The sequence below is a fragment of the Sus scrofa genome, chromosome 16 (assembly GCF_000003025.6).
Source record: "Sus scrofa isolate TJ Tabasco breed Duroc chromosome 16, Sscrofa11.1, whole genome shotgun sequence".
NCBI lineage: Eukaryota > Metazoa > Chordata > Mammalia > Artiodactyla > Suidae > Sus > Sus scrofa.
In genome coordinates, this window is record NC_010458.4 from 26,086,510 (window position 1) to 26,110,230 (window position 23,721).

Genomic DNA, 23,721 nt, shown 5'->3' on the forward strand with positions numbered 1-23,721 from the left:
CCCCTAGCCTGGGAACCTCCATATGCCACTAGTGCGGCCCTAAAAAGAAAAACAATATATGTGATACCTGCCTGTACTTGAAAATTTTGAACAGAACAGAAAGAAAAATGTATGACATGAGTTCTCTTCTACTGGTAGCCAGAACCTCTCCCTACACATAATCAGTTTTCTCTTTTTATAGGTAGCAAATGGAGGGAAAATTCTTCCATACATCACCTTACACATATATATGTATGCATGTTTTTAAAAACATATACACAAAAAGAGGATGTATGCTATGTACTACTCTGTACTTTTTTTCCACCTCACAGTATACTTGAAAGATATTTTCATATTAATTGATGTGTATCTACTTCATTCTTTTTAATGACTGCATAGTTTTATGCCATATGGATGTATTGTTCTGAATTTAACCATTATTCTACCTATAGCCATTTAGTATACACACACTGCAATAAACATCTCCGTATTTCATTTTTATCATACTTTTATAGTATATCCATGGGACCAGCAACTATATTCCTAGCACTAGAATGGCTCAGTCAAATGCTATGAATTTTAAAAGACAGATGGATTTTGCCAAATTGCCCTACTGAAACATAACTCCCTTGAATATTTCAGAGGGTGAGATTTAAAATTATATTTTAATGTGTTTACTCTATGCCTTTTATTTGGATGAAAGGATACTTCAATTAAAAAAATGAGGTTCATTATTTTATAAATCTTCATTCAACCAAGAGTTTGAGATCAGATATGAGAATTGTTTATCCAATATGCTAACAAATCAGAGCATTTCTTCATAATTAATCAGTAAGCATTTATTTTTTTTAATTTAATTATTATTATTTTTTTTGGTTGTACCTGCAGCATGCAGACTTTCCCCAGCCAGGAATTGAACCCATGCTACAGTAGCCGTCTGAGCCATTGAAGTGACAATGGCAGATCCTTCACCTGCTGCAACAAGAGAACTCCAAAATCTTTAAAATTTTTATTGAAATGTAGTTGAATTACAAAGTTGTGTTAGTTTCTAGTGTACAGCAAAGTGAATCAACTATACATATACATATATGTATTCTTTTTCATATTCTTTTCCATTATGGTTTATCACAGGATGTTGAATATAGTTCCCTGTGCTATACAATAGAACTTTGTTGTTTATCTGTCTTATATATAGTAGTCTGTATCTGCTAATCCCAAACTCCTAATTTATCTCTCTTTCACCTCTTGGGTAGCCTAACTTTGTTTTCTGTGTCTATGAGTCTGTTTCTGTTTTGTAAATAAGTTCATTTGCATCATATTTTAGATTCCACCTATAAGTGATATCATACGGTATTTCCCTTTTTCTGTTATGTCACTTAGCATTTTAAAATTCTCCTACAAACTCAGAGAAAAATGTCAGAATCAAAGCAACAAATCCACTGACATGTGGCTGAATATGTCTTTCATTTAAAACAGAATCAGCACACATTTGAGTATCCATTGTGTGTCGCATAGCATTGTGTGAGATAAAGAGAAATAGAATCCATTATCGCTGGCTGGGGAGGGTAGATAGAAACTGAAGATGCTCACCACGATTTTTATCCAAGCTTTTTTTAAAACCAACTCCTATATAAGCTGCTACAGCCGTAGGCTATTTCAATCATAGACATGAGAGGCTGCTTTAAGATCGCTGTGCTTGCCTGTTAATTTTAGTTCCCTGGTGTGTTCACCTTTCCTAGTTTTCTTCAGCAGCCCAGAACCATAGACAAGAGTGACCCAGTGAGTGTTCCAAGAGTGTCCCTAGAAATTAGGCTATGTTCAAAACAAAAAATCCTAAACATCAGATCCAAGATCAGATTGGTAGATTTCACTGGCTTCAGGGCCCTGGGGAGTGGAGGCTCTGAAACAATGTGAAGTTTCTCTGTTACTCCCTAGACAGACCACCCCATCCCCACCACCCCCAGTTGGGATCTTCTCATACAGGAACTGCTTCAGCAAGGAAACCTAAACAGAGGGGTTTTTGTTGTTTATTTTTTTAATTAAATTTTGAAGAGATAAATATCTTCCAGAATAATTCGATTGTAGAGAAAATGAATTCTTAAAGTATTTTGTGGAATCAGCATATAAATGATTGGAAGAAGTCGAATTACAAGAAATTGTCGATTCTCAATTCTCAGCAGACACTATCTGTTTTAACTTTCAAAAGCTTGAAAAGAATAGATGGATTTTATTCCAATGATCATCAAAAGCTGCAAGAATAGAACTCTTCTAAAATATTCTGTTCTCTTTTTGGCTATACTGTTCTGAGGCAGTTTGGAACAGTATAAATGCTATAAATGAAGATGGTAATGCCAAAGCTTCTTATTTGAGGAGATGCTAATAAAAGAGCTAATTGATAGCTTCTCCTTTTACAGTCTTTTATGGCTATAAGGAAAAAATGTCATGTTGAAATAATAATTTTCATTCAAATAAAGGTAATTATTTCTCTTACCTTTTTTTTTTATTATCATAGCCCAGCATTTAATATCATTTCTTATTAATTTTCAAGATCCTTAGGCATTTTGGAGAGATTTAAAACTACATGTGGGCATTTTACCCATTACCACATAGTTTTCATACAAACTTGCAACAACAACAACAAAATGTTCAGTGAATAAAGAATGATATGTAGAAAAAAAATCTTCCACTTCAGTACCATGGTAGAAGAGCAGCAATTCTGCAATTTTCTTATAATTGACATCCCCTTAAACTCTAAAAATTAGGGATCCCATTGAACCACTGAAGATGGCTTTGTAGGCATTTAAAGGATTATAGAGTAGAGTGAAATCCATTTTATTCTGACCTGTTACCTTCCCATGTCCTTGACTCTCATGAATGATTTGTTTCCAAGGCAGGTCAGCACATCTTACCTGGCAGGTTCAGAAGATTCTCTAGTTTGTTCCCAACTGTAGGATCCTCCTTTCCATCTTCTTGTAAATATTTTGAATCTCTTATTTCTTATTTTTTCCTTCTGTACCTGCTCCAGAAGCTCAAGAAATTATCTTTACCACGGACAGGGTAGGCTGGTGAGCACAGGCACATGACTAGTTTTTGGCTAAAGGGTATGTTTGCTTGGCTTGTAATGGTCATTTAGCTCAAAGAAAAACTTGATCTCACCAAGACATCTCTCTGAAAAGACATTTCTTTAAGAGGTACAAATTTTTTGGTTTTGAGATTTAAGCAAAATCTTTTATTTTTTAAAAAAAATAGGCAAGTGGCTCTAATTTGAGTTATGTGTTTTCAGGCATGAAAGGGTTTGTTGGAAACATGATCTACGATTTTGAAGTATTAAGATTACAAATGAAATCATTATGTCACTCACCTTTAAAGAGAATTTCTGGTATCCAGTTTGTGGTATCCAGGGAACTAATCTGCAAATGGCTAAGAAAATAATAGTTATTCACAATGAAGAGGGCTTATAGGATAATCCAAACAAGTCTTTTTTCCCCACTGCTAGCTAACCCAAGGTCATGTCCCAGCGATCTAACAACAGCTAGAGTGTTATCAAAATAAATATTCTGTGGAAACCCTGGACTTTGCAAATGACTACTTCGATCAGCAATAATCCTGAAACTCTGAGAGTGAGATGTTTCACAGGGTCCTGGTTTTTTCAGTGATTTTCCCATTCAAGGAATGTTGTGAAGGTATTACTACTGAAGAGAAAAGAAACTTCTGATTCTATTTTTAAAACCTTTTAAAATAAATTGCTTAAAATCACCTTCCCCTTTAGGAATTTGTCCATTTAATTAAAAACTATATATAGACGCTCTCTGATTATGTAATATCTATTAAGAAAGATTTAGAAAATGTGGAAAAGTATGAAGAGGAAAGTAAAATCATTTTTCATAAACGGAAAAACCAGTATAAATATTTAGAGTAAATACTTCTAGTCATATAATATATATGTATATGTGTCTCTCTGTGTAAGTATACACATACAAAGGAATATATATATACATATATACAACATACGTATATAATATTGCGACACATATTTTTTAAAAGATTTAAATGCACAGGATTTATCACATTCCACGGTTTCTAGAATCATACTGTCATTAATCTGCTCAAGATCTTTCATTTCACTATTTCCCCCCAAGATCTTGTTTCATTTCTTTCCCCATATTAGTTACATGTGTTAGCGTATTCCCTATTTGTCCTTACATATGATTATTTAGATATATGTGTTTATATCCTAAAAATACAAAGTCTCATTTTCCATGTTTTTGTAATTTACACAAACGGTATTCTGCAAAAAGTTTTATTTGATTTTTTACTTTTTTCATTCAACTTTATGCTTTTGGGGCTTATTCAGTGTAAACCTACTGGAACACAGACATTCCTTGTATCAACTACATTGAATTTATCCACTCTCTCAGCATGAAATGTTGTTGCCTTCAAGTCCTTGTAATTATAAACACAATGTACTCTTTCCTTGTGAACCTGTGAAAAAATTTCTAAAGATTTCTGAATCGCTCTTCAGGAAAAAAGTGATATGTGTTTACACTTTATCAGACAGGACTTCTAGCTAGCATTTTTTTGTTAGCCATTCCTGCTTATATTATTTCTGATACATGTAAGGTGGTGTTTTAGGGTTGTTTAAGTAGCAATTCTCTGATCAATAGTGAATTCAGATCACATTCTCACCAGACCTTCTTTCTACCTGTGAACTAACCATTGATGTTTGTTGATTATTTTTCTGTTGTGCTTCTTTACATTTGTGGTCAATTTTCAGGTGTACCCCACACTCTAGATATTAGTGTCTTGTAAGATTTAAATTTTGCAGATCTCTTCTCTCAGTCTGTAACCTGTATGTTAGTTCTATCTGTAGTGTCTTTGATTGAAGAGAGAATCTTATTTTTTTTTAATTATTGTGGTTTATTTGATTTACAATGTTATATTTGCTTCAGGTTGACAGCAAAGTGAAAGAATCTTAATTTTAATGTAATCTAATTTGTCTATTTTCTCCTGATAATTTTTGCTTCAGATAATTTTTCTGTTGCTTAAGAAATCTGAAGTCACAGATGGTATTTGGGGTTAAGGAGAAACACTAAAAGTTGGACTCTGAAGAGGAGAGAGTCAGGAAATAGGATGAGGCTAAGCAGGGTTTTCATTAATGTGGACTGTGAGGAAGACAGAGAAATGAAAAGGATGTGTGGCATGGCACAGGAAAAACACAGGTGGAAAGGGTTGAAGGTGACAGAGACGAATTCTTGAGATAGAGTGCCAATGTCTGTGACCCAAATACTAGAATAACTTGGCATCAAAGGAGAATCAATATCTTTTCAATGATGTATTTGAATTCCCCATTTTGGGTCCTCATGGATGGTTAAATGGACCACCAAGGTCCATTCTAGAGCAGGAGTTGGCAAACTACAGCTGATGAGGTGAATCTACCCTGATGCCTGTTTTATTAACAAAGTTTTATTGGAATAAAGTCACACAATCAGTCATTTTCTATGGTTGCTTTTGCACTACAATAGTAGGGCTGGGTAATTCCAACAGAGACTATATAGCATGTCAAGCCAAAAATATTTACTATCTGGCCCTTTACAGAAAGAATTTTCTGAACCCACCCACCCCAAAGGGAGAGATTTCTCTTCTGATCAATATAACCACAATGTCCTGTTGGCCTTGGAAGCAGAAATAAATAGTCTTACTTGGGATGATGAATGGCTGTTTGTCCCTGGGCTAGGAACGGAATGCTTGTGTACAGTTATGTTTAGGTCTGCCTCTCTGTAAGAATATGAGTGCTCCCTAAATAGTACCTCGATGAATGCTACTGAGAAACAAAGCATACTATGAAGTTCCCAAGAGCTTTTTAAGCAAATGCAGACTTTCTAAAGTGTTGGCTGATGACATGGACTAACTTTGCATGCAAAATACTCTGTATTTTCATAAAGTAGAAATCTGCTAGTACGTTTAAATGTAGACTGACCAGTGGAAAAGACTTTAATTGTAAAGGAACAGAAAGATGTGGGAGGAAATTAGAACCAGGAAGTGAAAAGTTAAGATGGAGCAATGATCATTTTTCCAGAAGGAGAATATGTATTCTGTTAAAATCTTTATTCCTCTCCTAATGAAGATAGATTCACAGCCAAACGGTATTTTCTGCCAAGAAAATAACCCCAAACATAAAATAATGAACAGTGGAAGCTGCTGACCATCTGAAAGCTTTTTCATATGCTACTCACATGCCAACTTATCATCATTGCAAAAATACTACAATTTCTCATTAGAGCCAAGACTAATGACCCATCTACTTCACAAGCCCTTTAGAGTGTACTTTGTCAGTCAGTGTGTGAGTAGACAAAGTGAAATTGCAAATTAAATTACTTCACTTGGAGAATCATATATCAAAAATCTCAAATGGAGAAATAGAAGTTTGCTTTGGACCTCAGGCTACCATGATCTTTTTTCTTTTGCTACTAAAATTATTAGAATAGTTTAAATTCACTACATTTAATTTCTTGCCATCTACTCCTTATTAATGTCACTCTTTGCAATCTAGGTTATAAATACAACCAGCATGCAAAAACTATTTTCTTAGTGACCATCAGCAATCTCCTAATTGATAAGCTGAATGACCACTTCTCAATCTTCTATTGGCTTCCTGGACATTATGTAATGCATTGGAATGCAAACAAAATGACCTGCTAGTTAGGCTCCTAATCTAAACCAAGTTTAACATATAGACATCTATATAATAGATATCTACTTTTTAAGATAAAACATCTCAAACCTCTGCAAGTTTTTACCCCTTCTAGCATTACAGAGAAACATGGATTGTATTTCAATACAGGGCCTTCTGGGAAAAGGCAACAGAAAAACTGATTGAGATCAAGTAGTTCCTGCCTAAGCTTTTGGGTCAGCCTCCTAGTTTGGTCCTTGACTTCCAGTTGCCCGCTGTTATCATCATTATTTTGACAGGGTAATTTTCTGTCTTGTTTGGGCTGCTGAAACAAAAAATACCATAGGCCAGGTGACTTATCAATATCAGAAATTTATTCCTCACAATTCTGGAGGTTGTGAAGTCCAAGATCTAGGTACCCGCAGAATGGATTTCTGATGAGAGCCTGCTTCCTGATTCACAGGTGGCTGTTTTACCTCTAAAACCTCACTTAGTGGAAGGGGTTAGAGAGCTCTCCGAGATCTTTCATAAAGGCACTAATCCATTCATGGAGTCTCCATTCTTAAGAGCTAATCACTCTCCTAAGTTTCCACCTCTGAATATCTTTCACTTTGGGGATGAGAAATAAAATATTGTTTGTCCTATCAGTAAACTAAGACTGTCAGTCATCAGTGACTGCAGCCCCCTCCAAGGGGGAGCCATTGAGCACTGAGGGATCTCAAGAAGGAAGCAAAGAATACAGGCCATCTAGCAGCCATCAGACAGCAGCCACTCCCAAGGGTGAGTTCTGAGGAAACTCAGGATGTGAAAACACAGAATACTGGCCCCAGAGAACTGAAGTGCATATCAAAGGAATGATTTCAGTGAGCCCAGACCTTTGAACCTTCCCTTGCACTTAGAAAATGGCTACATTTCTTGGCTTGAGATATCTAGTTTTCCATTATTAACAGAAATATTTTGTTTCTACTATCTGCCCTTTGGTTCCAAACTCTTATATATCCCAGCTTCCCCCAGCCTCCTCAAAGAAGTTTTCTCAGGATCACTTAAGATTCTGCCTCCAGGCTTATGTCCTCTGTTTTGTCCACTGAATAAAACATATTGTCAATTTTTTAGTTGTGAATATATTTTTTAGTTGACAGGAATTAGATTTCAACATATGTTTGTAGGGACATGGCCATTCAATACACAGCATTTTCCTAAAGCTCCTATGATGAAAATAATCTAATATTTGGATAGCATTTTATGGCTTGCAAGATACCTTTCAAAGTGCCATAAGCATAATATTATCTATATGCTTATTCCAACTAATCCATCAAATTTTTACTGGGCACCTGTTATATACCATACATTATGTTGAGACTTAAAAAGATGAATAAGTTGGGTTAGTTCTTTCAGGAACTTTAGTTGAAAGAAAATGGGAGTTAGCTAGAAAAATGAATGTGAGAAGTACTGAAAATTATAAGAAATCTGTCACAGAATTCATAATCTCCCTTGTATATTCATTCACTTATTTCCTTGTCTTTCAGTCATAGTCAGTGTAGTTACTACCATTATCATTATCCAAAGCCTTTTATTCACTCATCCAACAAACATTTACTGCAAGGCATTATTCTAGGTGCTTGAACAGTGAACAAATCAGAAAAAAAAATCCTGCCTTTGAAAAATAGCAATTGAAATTTGCAATCTATTGCCCAGAAGAGAGAAAAAAATATGCAAGTTATTTCACCTTTTAGAAGCATTTATTTAATATTTATTAAAATATGGTATCTTCAAAAATTGCAAGTGATTCTCTCTGCCTCTGTTTTTTTTTCGGCTCCAATGCTTTCTTGCAGAAAACTTGTCCATTCTTACCTCAGAAAATGAAATGCCGTGGGACCTGCTGAGCTGGCTCAGATCTCATGATTCTGCCTCCTGGACAAGGCCAGTGGGCCAGGAAGAGGACATGAATCAACTGGATTTCATGTTTCAAGTTTGGGGATTGGGACTCAGAGACTCTAGTTAGGTGTAATAGGAAGCTCACTTAAGTCACATGCAAAGAGAAGCAGAGACTGCCTTTCTGCAGAGAGAAAGAATGAAATGGGAACACGAAGCGGAGTGCCCAGAGAGTGTAAATGTCCCTCACGAGGCCCAGCTACACTTCCTTCCCTTGAAGGAATTGCTTTCAATAAATTACATTTTTTTTTGTTTATGATACTTCAATATATTTTTATTACTCACAAACAAGTGATCCTTAACTAAGGTAAATTTTGTGATTTTTCAGACAATTGCAAGTTCAAACAATTTCAAAAGAAATACTCAACTTTATGATATGGCTCTGTGCAATCAGAATGAACCCTGTCCAGTTCATCCAAGCCACAGATCCCAGCAAACGGCAGCCCTGAACCCTGTTCACGAGACAAGGATACATATTGCCTGATTTCTATGAGTTACTTAAACCACTTGCAATTGTAGAAATTAATAAATCAATTAAATATTTACTAAAAATGATTTACTCTATTTCCTAAGGTAGTGTGGAGAGAGGAAGCTAGAAATTGTGCTTTTAAATCAAGATAGCTTTCTTGAGGTAGAACCATCTAGGATCAGTCTACGAGACGGACTGAAAAAGGCTGAGAAAGGACAGTCAAAGTTCAGGGATGGCTCTTGAGAGAGCTTTGAGTGGCCTATATTGAACACTGTTTATCTTTGAGGTGGTGAGGAGCTGATGATTGAGGCAATGAAAGAAATGAAGAAAGATGCAAGGCCCTTGAGATAGTTCTGACAAAATATTTGGAGGAAAAAATTTTATTCTGCATACTGAGGCTCCAGAAAACTACTGAAAAGCTAGTGGCAGTACTGATGTTATCCTTTGAGCATAGGGCAATATCTGAAGCATGGAATAAAGAAAGAAGTCCAAGTAAGAGATCATTGGGGTCTTGGCTAGGTCTGAGGCTGTGAGGCAAAGGAAGAAATGCTGTGTTGGGGCATGCAAACATCTCCAATTTTTAGCAACAGGCTAAGAAGAGTAAAAGGCAATGTGAGAGAGAACGTGCATGCTCTCTTTGTAGTATGGATCACACAAATATCAAATTCCCTCAGTATCATTAAGAGGAGAATTGTTTTAGTCAAATGCTCAGAAAACTAGCAAGGCCATTAATAGGACATACATAACATTTTTACCGCAGCAGTTCCTGATCACACTTCTACATATCACTAGGTCTGTGGCCAAAGTAGAGAGGATAATGAAAGATACAACTGAAAAATGTTGAAGGGGGTGCTGCATGTCAGCCTGAGCCCATCAATTACCAGTGTTGCGGCTGGACCCAGGCTTGTGGTTCTTATGACTGCAAGATGCCCTTCAGCAAAAGTCATCAGAAAAATAAAGGTTTATTACTTACAGAAACTGGAAATTTCACTGTACACCTGGGGCAGTGCAGCAGGGTCTCTGGCAGAAAGAGAGCGAGAGGGAGCGAGAGAGAGGGAGCCTGCAAGCAAGCACCTGGATTTCTTCCTTTATCCAGATCAAGGGAGGGAGCCTAGGGTTTCCTGGGCTCACTCTTTATTGGTGAATTTAAAACATAAGAGCGGGAATTTCAAACTTGGGAAACAGAAAAAAGTGGCCCCTAACAAAGGAGACTTAGTGGGGAAGGCGGGCTGGCTCTTAATCTAGTCACGTGACTGGCAATGTTTATTCGAGATAGCATATCTACTTCAGTAGATGCCTTGGCAATTAAAGCTTAAGATAGGCATCTGCATTAAGGAAAAAACAGGAAAAACCGTAACACCACCCCCAATCTACACACATGCAACTGTCATGGTTTACCCCACAGGAGGTCACTCCTTAAAGTAGGTAACTCTGATAAATACTTGTTTTTTTTTTTAATAAGTGATGATAAAAGACAGTTTTGCAATGACCAAAACACTCAACTTCTGAAACATGGGATAGTGTGTGATACAAGAACAAGGAGCTTCTTGATTTCTTGGCATTTTTCAAACACTTGGAGAAGTGAGACTGATCTTTTAGTTGTGTTCATTCTTTTTATGATCTGATAAAAAGCCACTTTTTTTTTTTACCAATCTATCAAAATTTGATTTTAAGAGCCTCAATAATGAATTCAAACTATTTCCCAATCAACCCTCAATTTGGAGGGTTTTTAAATTTTTTTTTAAATTTTGAAAAATTTTTGTGGCTGCATCTGTGGCATATGGAAGTTCCCAGGCCAGAAGTTGAATCAGAGCTGCAGCTGATATGCCACAGCCACAGCAACACCAGACTGAAGGCACATCTGCAACCTATGCTGTGGCTTGTGGCAATGATGGATCCTCAACCCCTGAGCCAGGACAGGGATCGAACCCACATCCTCACCGAGACAAAGTCAGGTCCTTAACCCACTGAGCCGCAATGGGAACTCTTGGAGGTATTTTTCAAAAACCTACTTTCCAGGTCTATTTTGGAAATATCCTTGGAGTGCCTTCTATATATTAGGGAATGGGATGAATGCTGAATATAATAGTGAGTAAAAGATATTGTTATCATAAGCTTAAAGTATACTAGGCAAAACTGATAATAAACACACACACAAAGTATATAAAAGTATAGGGTCAGGAAAGGATGGAAGACAAACATTTGGGTGAAGATGTATCAGATAAATAAGGGTTTAGTAAGTAGAATGAAGGAGACAGATAATGAGAGGGAGTTTCTTCAAGCTAGAAAGGATACTGAAAGCTTTACTGTGACAGCCCTCTTTTTTCCCTCAGCTTTATTGAGGTGTGATTGATAAAACTGTAAGATATTTTAAGTGTGCATTGTGGTAATTTGATGATATAAGTATACATTGTAAAAGGATTCCCACCATACATGCACCTCAATGTTCATAGCAGCACTATGTACAATAGCCAAGATGAGGAAGCAACTTAAGTATCCATCAACAGATCATTGGTTTAAGAAGGTGTGGTCTGAACAGAGAGAGGACAAGATGGCGGAGGAGTAGGAAGACACGCTCGCCCTCTCCCACAAACACAACAAAAAAAGCACATCTACAGAATAAATGACTCGCACAGAACAGCAACCAATCGCTGGCAGAGGAACCTAAACTCCAATAACGGCAAGAAATTCGTGACATTATTGGGCAGAACAGGAGAAAAGAGGAGAGTGAGAGAAGGCGAATCCGAGCGAGACGGGGGCTCCTGAAAGGGAACTGCGGAGGAGAAAGGGATCCCGCACCCTGGAAAGTCACCTACCGGGCGAAAGATCAAACGAACCGGAGGAATCTCCAGATGCAGAGAAGAGTGTAGCAGTAAGCTGGAGTACGGAAAAGCCGATCAAGAACCCAACGGACCATCTGAACTACGGGCAGAGTCACCAAAAATTGAGACGCCTGGGTGGGGGCTGGGCACCGAGACCTCGCCGCCGAAGGTTAGTCCCCGAGAGGGGGCCGGGGGACGCCTGGGTGGGGGCTGGGCACCGAGACCTCGCCGCCGAAGGTTAGTCCCCAGAGGGGGCCGGGGGACGCCTGGGTGGGGGCTGAACACCGAGACCTCGCCTCCGAAGGTTATCCCGAGAGGGGGGGCCTGGGGGGGGGCACGGACCTCGCCAAGGTTAGTCCCGAGAGGGGCCGGGGGACGCCTGGGTGGGGGCTGACACCGAGACCTCGCCTCCGAAGGTTAATCCCTGAGAAAGGGCCGGGGGACGCCTGGGGGTGGGGCTGGGCACCCAGACCTCGCGCAGAAGGTTAGTCCCCGAGAAAGGGCCGGGGGGGGGCGCCACCTGGGTGGGGGCTGGGCACCGAGACCTCGGCTCCAGAGATTAGTCCCCGGGCTAGGGGGGCGGGGCAGAGCGGAAACTGCTTGGGAGGTCTAGAAACCAGTTGACAGGGCAGAGACTGCCTGGGAGACTAGAAAACAAAGCTGTCGCAGAGGAAGGGAGCAATACTCCAGGAGTGGGGAAGGGGAAAGTCACATCAGAGGGAACCTGGGAGAAGAGCCTGGTCTGCGCCCGTGCTGGGGAGGGGAGAGAAGAAGGGGGGGTCCCCAGAGAATACCCCCCACGCCACAGCAAGCTTACAGGCCCGCTAGCTAGCTGAAAACTCTGCTTCCCAGTGTGCATCCCCTCCCCCCACCCCCGCCACGCCTACGCTCTCACGGACCTGGGGCTGCCTGCCATCCAGGAGGGCTGGCCTCAACAATTGCCTGAAGCCACCACCGCAGGGGTGTCCCTGCACAGGCCTGCTTGCCCTTTGGAGGGGCTACACTTCCACAGAGCAGCACCAAACAGCACCAGCCCCCGAGAAAAGGCCTGCAGCCTAGAAAAGCTAGAACAAGCTTAGCCAGGCTGTGAATAGATCGGCCTAATTCTCGGACGGTTTTTCTGAGTCGGGTTGCCCCGGGGAGGAGCCTCTTCGGTTTCCAACGGCCCTGCTACCCGCCCAAGCCCCCAGGGGATGCTCTAGTGGACCAGCTGCATAGGACTGCCAGCTCCAGGCAGGACCCCCTGCAGCCCAGAAAAGCTGCAACAAGCTCAGCCAGACTGTGAAAAGATCCGCCTACATTCTCAGGCTGTCCTTCTGAGTTGGGCTGCCCTAGAGGTTTCCAACGGCCCTGCTACCCGCCCAAGCCCCCAGGGGATGCTCTAGTGGACCAGCTGCATAGGACTGCCAGCTCCAGGCAGGACCCCCTGCAGCCCAGAAAAGCTGCAACAAGCTCAGCCAGACTGTGAAAAGATCCGCCTACATTCTCAGGCTGTCCTTCTGAGTTGGGCTGCCCTAGGGAAGAGCCTCTCAGGTTCTCAGTGCCCCAGATAGCTGCTCCAGCCCCCAGGGGGTGATGCACCCCTAAAAAGCAGCTGCCCAACACCGCCAACCCCCTGCAAGAACCCCACAGCCTAAAAACACCAGAGCAAGCTCTGCATGGCCAAGTGAAATCTGCTACCATCGCGGTGTGGACCTCTCAGTCCTGTCTGCCCTCAGGAAGTCCTCCTTTGCTTCAAAGAAACACTGTTAGCCCCATCAACACTCCAGAAAAGCCACACTGCCTCAAAAAAGATTGACCAACAACGCCAGCCCTCAGGAAATATTCCACGGCAGTGACAAGGCAAACACTGCCCGATCACGGAGAGTACAACTCCCTCAGGAGAAAGAAGACAACAAGCAAGATGAAGAAGCTGAGAAACCACTCCCAGTCAAACCAACAGGAGAACTCACCTAAAACAGTCAACAATGAAACAGATCTCTGCAGTCTGACAGACCTGGAGTCCAAAAGAGAAATAGTGAAAATACTGAAGGAATTAAGAGAAGATATGAACAGTAATGCAGATACCCTCAGAAAGGAGCTAGAAAATATAAGGAGGAGCCAAGAAAAACTAGAACATTCATTTGCAGAGATGCAAACTGAACTAGGGGCAGTAAAAACCAGAATGAATAATGCAGAAGAATGAATCAGTGATATGGAAGATAGAATAATGGAAATCACTCAATCTGGTCAACAGACAGAAAACCGAATCAAAAAACTGGAAAGCAATATAAGAGACCTATGGGATAATATAAAGTGGGCCAATCTACGCAAAATAGGAATTCCAGAAGGAGTAGAAAAAGATAAGGGAATGGAAAATATATTTGAAGAAATTATTGCTGGAAACTTCCCAAATCTAAAGGATACTGGATTCAAGATACAAGAAGCACAGAGGGCCCCAAACAAACTGAACCCAAACAGACCCACACCAAGACACATCATAATAAAAATGGCAAAAGTTAGTGATAAAGAGAGGATCCTCAAGGCAGCAAGAGAAAAACAGAATGTTACCTACAAGGGAACCCCCATAAGAATATCAGCTGATTTCTCTACAGAAACACTACAGGCCAGGAGGGAATGGTAAGAGATATTTAAAGTGCTCAAAGGAAAAAATATGCAACCTAGAATACTCTATCCAGCAAGAATATCATTTAAAATAGAAGGGGAAATAAAAATTTTTCCCAACAAACAAAAACTTAAAGAATACAGCAACACAAAACCCAGGTTAAAGGAAATATTGAAAGGGCTTCTCTAAACCAAAAAGAAAGGAAGGAAAGGGAAGAAAAAAGAAAAGAAAAAAAAAAAAAAAAGAAGAAGAAGAAGAGGAAGAACTAGGACTGAGGAAACCGCAATCAGAGAGAAGTCACTCAAATAAGCCAGCATACAGATTTAATCATGAACATGCTTCAAACAAGATAAAATTAAAAAGAAAAAAATAAAAAAGAGTCATCAAAACCATAAAATGTGGGCAAGGGATGTCAGGAGGTAAATAACCCTTTTTGTTTATATGTATGTCTCTCTTCTTAATTTTAATATAGTAATGAAGTGTTTGAACTTACAGGACCATCAGGCTAAAACACACATTTATGGGAAGGGGTTAGCATACTTAAAAAACAGAGCAATCACAAGCCAAAACCAAATATTGCATTTGCAAAAAATGAAAAAAAAAAAACCACTCAAGCAGATAATAACAGGAGACCATCCAACCAAAAAAAAAAAAAAAAATGGAGAACCATAGAATCAACTGGAACACGAGGTTCAAATGGCAATAAATAATCATCTATCAATTATCACCTTAAATGTCAATGGACTGAATGCCCCAATCAAAAGACACAGAGTGGCTGAGTGGATAAAAAGGCAAAAACCTTCAATATGCTGCCTACAAGAAACTCACCTTAAGACAGACAAAGCTCTACTTAAAAGAGACACATGCACCCTATTCACAATAGCCAGGACATGGAAACAATCCAAATGTCCATTGACAGATGATTGGATTCGGAAGATGTGGTATATATACACAATGGAATACTACTCAGCCATAAAAAAGGATGACATAATGCCATTTGCAGCAACATGGATGGAACTAGAGAATCTCATACTGAGTGAAATGAGCCAGAAAGACAAAGACAAATACCATATGATATCACTTATAACTGGAATCTAATATCCAGCACAAATGAACATCTCAGAAAAGAAAATCATGGACTTGGAGAAGAGACTTGTGGTTGCCTGATGGGAGGGGAGGGAGTGGGAGGGATCGGGAGCTTGGGCTTATCAGACACAACCTAGAATAGATTTATAAGGAGATCCTGCTGAATAGCATTGAGAACTATGTCTAGATACTCATGTCGCAACAGAAGAAAGGGTGGGGGAAAAAACTGTAACTGCAATGTATACATCTAAGGATGACCTGACCCCCTTGCTGTACAGTGGGAAAATAATAAAAAAAAAAAAAAAAAGAAGGTGTGGTCTGTATACACATATAATGGAATATTACGCAACCATAAAAAATAATTTGTAGCAATGTGGATGGACCTAGAGAATATCATACTAAGTGAAGTGAATCAGACAAATATATGATATCACTTATGTGTAGAATCTATAAAATAATACAAATGAATCCATATACAAAATAGCAACAGACTCACAGACATTGAAAAATAAACTAATGGTTATCAAGGGGGAAGGGGAGGAGGGATAAATTAGAAGTATGGGGTTAAGAGATACAGACAGCTATACATAAAAATAGATAAGCAACAAGGATTTATAGTATAACACAAGGAACTATATTTAATATCTTGTAATAATCTGTAATGGAAAATAATCTGAAAAAGATCTAGCTGAATCACTTTGCAGTACACCTGAAGATAACACCATGATTATAAATGAACTGAACTTAAAAAAAAAAAAAAAGGAAAGGAAGAGAAAAAACAAAGTCTTCCCACCGTCTATCTAATTAACACATCCACCACCTCATACATTTCTTTATTTTCCCCTTTGGTGAGAATATTTAAGTTCTACTCTCTTGGTAAATTTCAGTTATAATTATACAGTACAGCGTTATGAACTATAGTTGACATGTTTTATACTACATCCTCAGACCTTACTCATCTTATACCTGAAAGTTTGTACCCCTTTACTGACCTGTCCCTAATTCTTCTACCCCTCAAATCCTTGCAACCACTTTTCTATCTTCTCCTTCTAAGAGTTTGACTTTTTTTTTCTTCAAGATTCCATGTAAAGAGAAACTATGCAATATTTGTCTTTCTCTCTCTGGCTTATTTCACTTGCATTACATAAAGTCTTCCTTTAGGGTTCATACATGTGTACAAACGACAGGATTTTCTTCTTTCCAGACAGAGGTATTTTCCAGATAGTGGCTATTGTGAAAAATGATGCAATGAACTGGGAATATAGATATATTTTTGATATCCTGTTTTCATTTCCTTTGGATATGTATATACAGACATGGGATTCCTGGATCATAGGGTAATTCTATTTTTTTTTGGTCTTTTGTCTTTTTAGGCTGCACCCGAAGCATGTAGAGGTTCCCAGTCCAAGGGACTAATCGGAGCTACAGCTGCCAGCATACACCACAGTCACAGCAACGCCAGATCCGAGCCAAGTCTGCAGCCTATACCACAGTTCACAGCAACGCTGGATCCTTAACCCACTGAGAAGGCCAGAGATTGAACATGCAACCTCATGGTTCCTAGTCGGATTCGTTTCCGCTGTGCCAGGATGGGAACTCCTGGTAAGTTCTATTTTTAATTTTTAAGGAAGCTCTCTACAGTTTTCCATAATGGTTCCACCAATTCACATTCCCACCAGCAGTACACATCTTTGTCAACACTTATCTCTTGTTTTTTTGATGATAGTCATTCTGATTCGTGTGATTCGTGTGAGGTAGTATCTCATTATGGTTTCGATTGGAACTTTCCTTATGATTAGTGATGTTTAACACCATTTTATGTATGTGTTGGCCATTTGCACAACCCTCATCTTTATGTAGGTAAAGCATTAACTAGTTAAGGAGTGTCTGGGGCTCTGGGTGCTTTAGCAATTAACCAAGTAAATGCAAAAAATATACGGTGAAAAAGGAACTAGGGGTTGTCTTCTCTCTAGTGGAACTTGTTTTACTTTGTTATTATTTTCAGTATTCCCATGGCCGCTTCAAATCATTCTGCTATGCTTATTTTCCTTTAAAAGACTTACTGCTTTGAATGTAGTTAGGACAATGTTCTTTTGGAGTTTCCATTGTGGCTCAGTGGTAATGGACCTGACTAGTATCCATGAGGACTTGGCCTTGCTCAGTGGGTTAAGGACCTGGCATTGCCATGGTGTAGATCGCAGACTTTGCTCAGATCCCACGTTGCTATTGTTGTGGCGTAGGCTGGCAGCTACAGCTCCCATTCAACCCCTAGCCTGGGAACGTCCATATGCTGTGGGTGCGACCCTAAAAAGACAAACAAAAAAAAACAAAGTTCTTTTTATAAATTATATTAAAAAAAGATCAAGGATCTACTATGCATTCTTGAAAGCCTTGTTTTAATATTTTATTAAAATGGATTATAGTTTTAAAAAATTTTTTCTTAAAGTTTTAAGGCAGCAAACAAAGCAAGTACCTCATCATTTCCCACTTTGTCAGTTTTCTCTTCAGTCAGTAACAGTCTACAGTTAGAACTTGTAGGGCAGCAAAATTTGCTACCCCAAAATGTGTCTCTTTGGTATCAGAATTAATTTAGGCCGATTATCCTTAAGAAACTGAAGGGTCACTTTGCTGTATAGCAGAAATTGACAGAACACTGTAGATCAATTATACTTTAATGAAATTGTTTTGAAGTAAACAAACCTAAGAACTGAAAATTCAGGATGTTTGTTGCTTACCTCCCCTTTAACTGCCTAGAAGATCTTGGATAAAGAACCTAGAAGGGTAGAGGAAAATTTTTTCCTCTCTGACAGCTGGTGTGGTTGGCAGATTCAGCTTTTGTGTTTGGACGTCGTTGGCCCTGAGGCTGCTGCAGCTAATTCATCCTGGGACAACTGACAAAAGTTAGCAGAAGGTAAGAATTCTTACCATGTTATTCAGAATTTTGGATCTCTACCTTCAGGGTCTGCTGAAAATGAGAATTTTCTTCTAAAAGTAGATTAGCAGGAGAAAATATTTGTGGAGTTAGTTCCTTGGACTTAATGACTTTGGTGATCCTTTTCTTCCCAGAAATGATCACTGTTTTGCTTTGTGTCTGTCTGTTTGTTTGTTTGTTTTGTTTTTTGGGGTTTTTTTTTGTTTTGTTTTTTGTTTTTTGTGTCATTTGTCATAAGGAGGAAAACCATTGTTCTGAGGAGGTTTTCCTTTCATCTTGTACTATGTCATGAGTATTCGGCCTTATGGCCAGTGAGAATATTCTCTTTAGTCTCCAACATCTGGAAGGTGCATGTACCACTGTGCATTTGGTGGTCATTCAGAGAGACTGGTATTCTAATCAGCTATAGCCAGCTGGTCAGAAGCACAGGTAACAACGTGGGCTTGCAACTGGCATCTCTTCATCTGCCTGTGCCAGCTCTCAGGGGAGTTTGTCATAAGGGTCACAGTTCGTCGAGACGTCTGTAGTCTCAATCTACATTGCTTTGTCAGTGTTGGCACTTCTTACCACTTATGCGGCAAAGGACTTTAGACTACTTTGGGGGCTGAGGGTGAGCTGTCTGGATCTTGTGAAGGCTACATCTTTTGAACTCTCTTGTTCAAATGCCTCCTGCATTCATGGTTGACTATAAAAGACTTACTGGTTTGAGTCACTATTGAGATCCTATCTGTGAATGGTCAGATGATGGGTCTTTTGAATTGGAAAAACCTTCTAGATTGGTAAATTTTAGAGAGCTTTCATTGTAAATAGCTGCTTTATTGGTACATAAGCAAAGAGCAAGTTAAAATGAGGATACAAAGAAATATAATGGGTAACCTCAGGAATTCCCTTTAAAGAGTTCCCATTGTGGCTCAGTGGTAATGAACTCAACTAGTATCCAAGAGAATGTGGATTCAATCCCTGGCCTTGCTCAGTGGGTTAAGGATCTGGCATTGACGTGAGCTGTGGTGTAGGTCGCAGATGTGGCTTGGACCCTGTGTTGCTATGGCTGTGGCATCGTGCAGCGGCTGCAGCTCCGATTTGACCCCTAGCCTGGGAACCTGCATATGCTGCAGGTGCGGCCTTGAAAAAAGGAAAAAAAGAAAAAGAAAAAAGAAAAAAAAAAGGAATTCCCTTTAAAAATTGTTTGGGAAGCCTTGTTAAATTTAATGTTTTAGCTTCCCCACTTGGCTCTTACAGATGCCAGTAAAAAACATTAGTTTTATTAACAAGGGAATGGGAAGAAGCCAAGAGGAAAGTCAAGGGACTCTTTCCAACAAGGTAGAAAAATTTTAAGGGTAACTAAGAAATGAAGTAAATAAGGCAAGTAATGAAAGAGGAGCAAAGATGAATCAGAAAGGGAATAGTCATGGGACTTGTCCCAGCAGGGTGAAAATCATTAGGTGGTTATTAAGAAATGGAGGGGGAAAAAAAAACAACCCAACTTTGATGGTACTAAAATAGTTTTTTCTTTTTCTTTTTCTTTTTCTTTGTTTTTAAATTTAGCACTACCTAAGGCCAAAAGAATCCTTGCTGGTTCCTCAATATTAAAGGTTCCCAAACAATTCATTCTATTTACTCCAGTTTGGAGAAATTTAAAAAGCCTGAAGGCAAAAATTATAATGAGAAACCTGACTGGTAATCACTTGGGGCAACAGTTAAGCCAATTAATTATGTTAAAGATTGACAAAAAGAGCAAGGTCCCTTGGTTCAGCCCTTCGCGGGAGACCCAAAGTGTATGACATAAGACGAGTAAATGGCTGGGAGATGGAGAGAAGTTTCAAGGACTCCTTGATGGGAGAGCCCCAGAAACTGTAGTACCAAAACCCATAGATAGACCCCTGACTTGGGCTACAATTAGATTGAGAAAATGCAAACATGCGAAGGTTGATAGGAGTGTAAAGTCTGGTAAATTTGAGCAACGTTATGTGGAGGGATTATGTCAACATTGCCTGAATGTTTCATGGGAATGCATGTTGGGTCTGGCTAACAGCCATTGGCTTTGTAAGACTAAGCCTTGTTGATGGGGTCCTGGTGGACTCTGTGGTCAAAGATATGAACTGACAAAACTGAGGTAAAAGTTTATAGGAAAACTGGTGTATTTGAATGGGCTTAATGTAAAGTGATTGTGTCTGTTTTGCCTGATTGTATTGTGGGATGAACATTGTGCCTTCCTAGGGAAATTTTCACTGCCTGGTTAGTAAAACTGTCCTTTGCACCCCAATGTTCACTGCAGAACTTCCCCCTCCGCACCCCCACTAGGAGTCTAGTTGGAGCTACTGCTGCTGGCCTACATCAAAGCCACAGCAATGCCAGATCCAAGCTGCTTCTGTGACCTACACCACAACTCATGCAATGTCAGATCCTTAACCCACTGAGCAAGGCCAGGGATGGAACCTGCAACCTCATGGTTCCTAGTTGGATCCATTTCCACTGCGCCACGATGGGAACTTCCACTGCAGCACTATTTACAATAGCCAAGACATGGTAGCCACCTAAATGTCCATTAATAGAGGAATGGATTAAGAAGATGTGGTACATATATATACAATGAAATATTACAGCCATGAAAAAGAAGGAAAAAATACCATTTGCAGCAGCATGGATGGACCTAGAGATTATCATATTAAGTGAAGTTGGTCAGACGTTGAAAGACAAACATCATGTGATATCACTTATATGTGGAATCTAAAAAAAGAATAGAAATTAACGTATTTTCAGGACTGAAGCAGATTCACAGACTTGGGAAACAAATTTACAGTTACCAAAGAAGACAGGTTGGGGGGATGGATTGGGGGCTTGGAATTGGTATATACACACTGTGGTTTATGAAAGAGTTGACCAATGGAGACCTGCTGTATAGCACAGGGAACTTTACCCAATATTCTGTGATAATCTATATGGGAAAAGAATCTGAAAAAGAATGGATGTGTGTATCCGCATAACTGGATTGCTTTGTTGGAAAACAGAAATTATCACTTTGTTGGAAATAAACTATACTTCAATAAACCTTAAAAAAAAAAAAGTTCCTTTGGGCAATGTTAATTGAACATGCTAAAGGGAACCAGTATTCTGAGCTCATACTACGTGATAAAGAAGCTGGAGGCCAATATTCAAAGGTTAACAGAAGAAACAGCCTTTGTCTTGCAAATCATTACAAAATCGGAAATGTAAACAGCCCATAATCGCCTGGAACTAAGCCCAGCTAATTCAATTGATAGAATTTGAGAGCAAATGCAAAAAATTAAAAAAAGAAAAGAGGCTTTTTAAAAGTAAAAACTGCTGGGAAATCTCCCTCACCCAAAATATAATTCATGAACTCCTTTATTAAGCTATTCATCAAGGAGTTCCTATCGTGGCTCAGAGGAAGTGAATCTGACTAGCATCCATGAGGACACAGGCTCAATCCCTGGCCAGGCTCAGTGGGTTAAGGATCCGGCCTTGCTGTGAGCTGTGGTATAGGTTGAAGAAGTGGCTCAGATCTGACATTGCTGTGGCTGTGGCCATGGCAAGAGGCTATAGCTCTGATTCAACCCCAGCCTGGGAACCTCCATATGCCCTAAAAAGACAAAAAAGACAAAAAGAAAATATTCATCAAGGGGAAAAACGAATCATATCTTATAAATCTACCCCAGCCGCACAAAAAAATCTTAGCCATCTGAGTGAATAAACCATTAGATCTTTGTCTATGTTTATATCTAGGCATGTATGTCTATGTATGAACATTATAGATTTTTTTTTCTACTTTTGGATGTATCATCAAAATTCATTTATAAAAAAGTGCTCTATTTAATTGGTTAAAACAAACAAATGTTTATCTAAAAATTCTCAGAAATATAATAGAAACTAATCCTAATGTTTTTCAAGTTCGCATGATCCAGGATTAATCTTTAGTAAATAAAAATATGTTTAAAGTTATTTGTTTAATTAAAACAGGCATGTCTTAATTAGGTATTTAGAACTAAATATAATACTTTTAATTTACATAGATTTGCAAAAAAGTCAAATAAACTCATTATCTCTGTTACAAAACTTGTCAGCAAGAAAAATAGTTTGGGATGATGACTTTGTCTAATGTTCTGTAAAGTTTTCATGGGTAATCTAAACATGACTGTTGAGCATAACTGTTTTAGATAGAGGTAAGTGGGATAAGACTTAAAAATATCTTCCAATATTTCTTGGTAACTTGAAACTTTAGAGTTTTGCTAAGTTAAGTTAAATGGTAGGAATTCATTGAATGTCTAGATTATTTCCAAATAAGATAATTATTGTTGAAAAATAATTCTGAAAACTTTACGGCTAAACAGGTCTATGTTTACCTGCTTTGGTCTTCTTATTACAGAATAACTAGAGATATTTGGGGAGTTCCTGTCATGGCTCAGTGGTAACAAAACCAATTAGTATCCATGAGGATGTGGGTTCAATCCCTGGCCTCTCTCAGAGGTTTAAGGATCCGGCATGGCCCTGAGCTGTGGTGTAGGTTGCAGATGCACCTCAGACTGGCATTGTTGTGGCTGAGGTATAGGCCAGCAGCTATAGCTCCGATTGGACCCCTAGCCTGGGAACCTCCATATGGGTGTAGCCCTAGCTAAAAAAAAAGATGTTTAGGTCTTTTAGTAAACATGTTGTACCACACTGAAACAAATTATGCTATGAAGAAATGTATGTTTCTAGAAATTATGAATTTTTTTGTAGTAGTCATAAGTTTGTCAGTCAAAAATACTTCTATAACAGTTCGTAATTGCTTACTTCTTAATTTTTTTACTAGAAATCAATGTTTCTGAATGTTAAGAATTCTAATTAACATATGTTATTAAAACTGCTAAAGTAAGTAGGAGAAAACATATTTGTATGTAAGGAATTTTTTTAAAAAGTATAAGGAATAGAAATGCCTTTTATTAAGAGAGAAGGTAGTTTTTCCAAAAGAGATGTGAGAGAGAAAGCGTGAGCGAGCCAGAGAGAGAATAGGACAAAATCCAAATGTAAGAAAGAAGGTTTATAGAAAAGACACCTAGAGAAAAGAATTTTGTGTGTGGTCAGGACTGCCTAAGATTAGATTGATTTTAACTGAGCAAATGAATTTTTCAAATTTATTTATCAAGTAAGTGAATTTAGGTATCAAAAATAACCTGGCATAAAACCAAATTTGTTTTTTGGTCTCTATTAAGAGGAAAAAGTTTTCTTGAA

The 23,721-nt window shown here is 38.9% G+C and overlaps 1 protein-coding gene across 1 annotated transcript in view; it reads right to left on the reverse strand.

The window, feature by feature from the left end:
- Positions 1 to 3,009, reverse strand: part of C6 (complement component 6) — a 65,873-nt gene extending 62,864 nt beyond the window's left edge. The window contains 1 exon segment of the mRNA NM_001097449.1: positions 2,889 to 3,009. The gene's annotated coding sequence lies outside the window, so the exon portion shown is untranslated.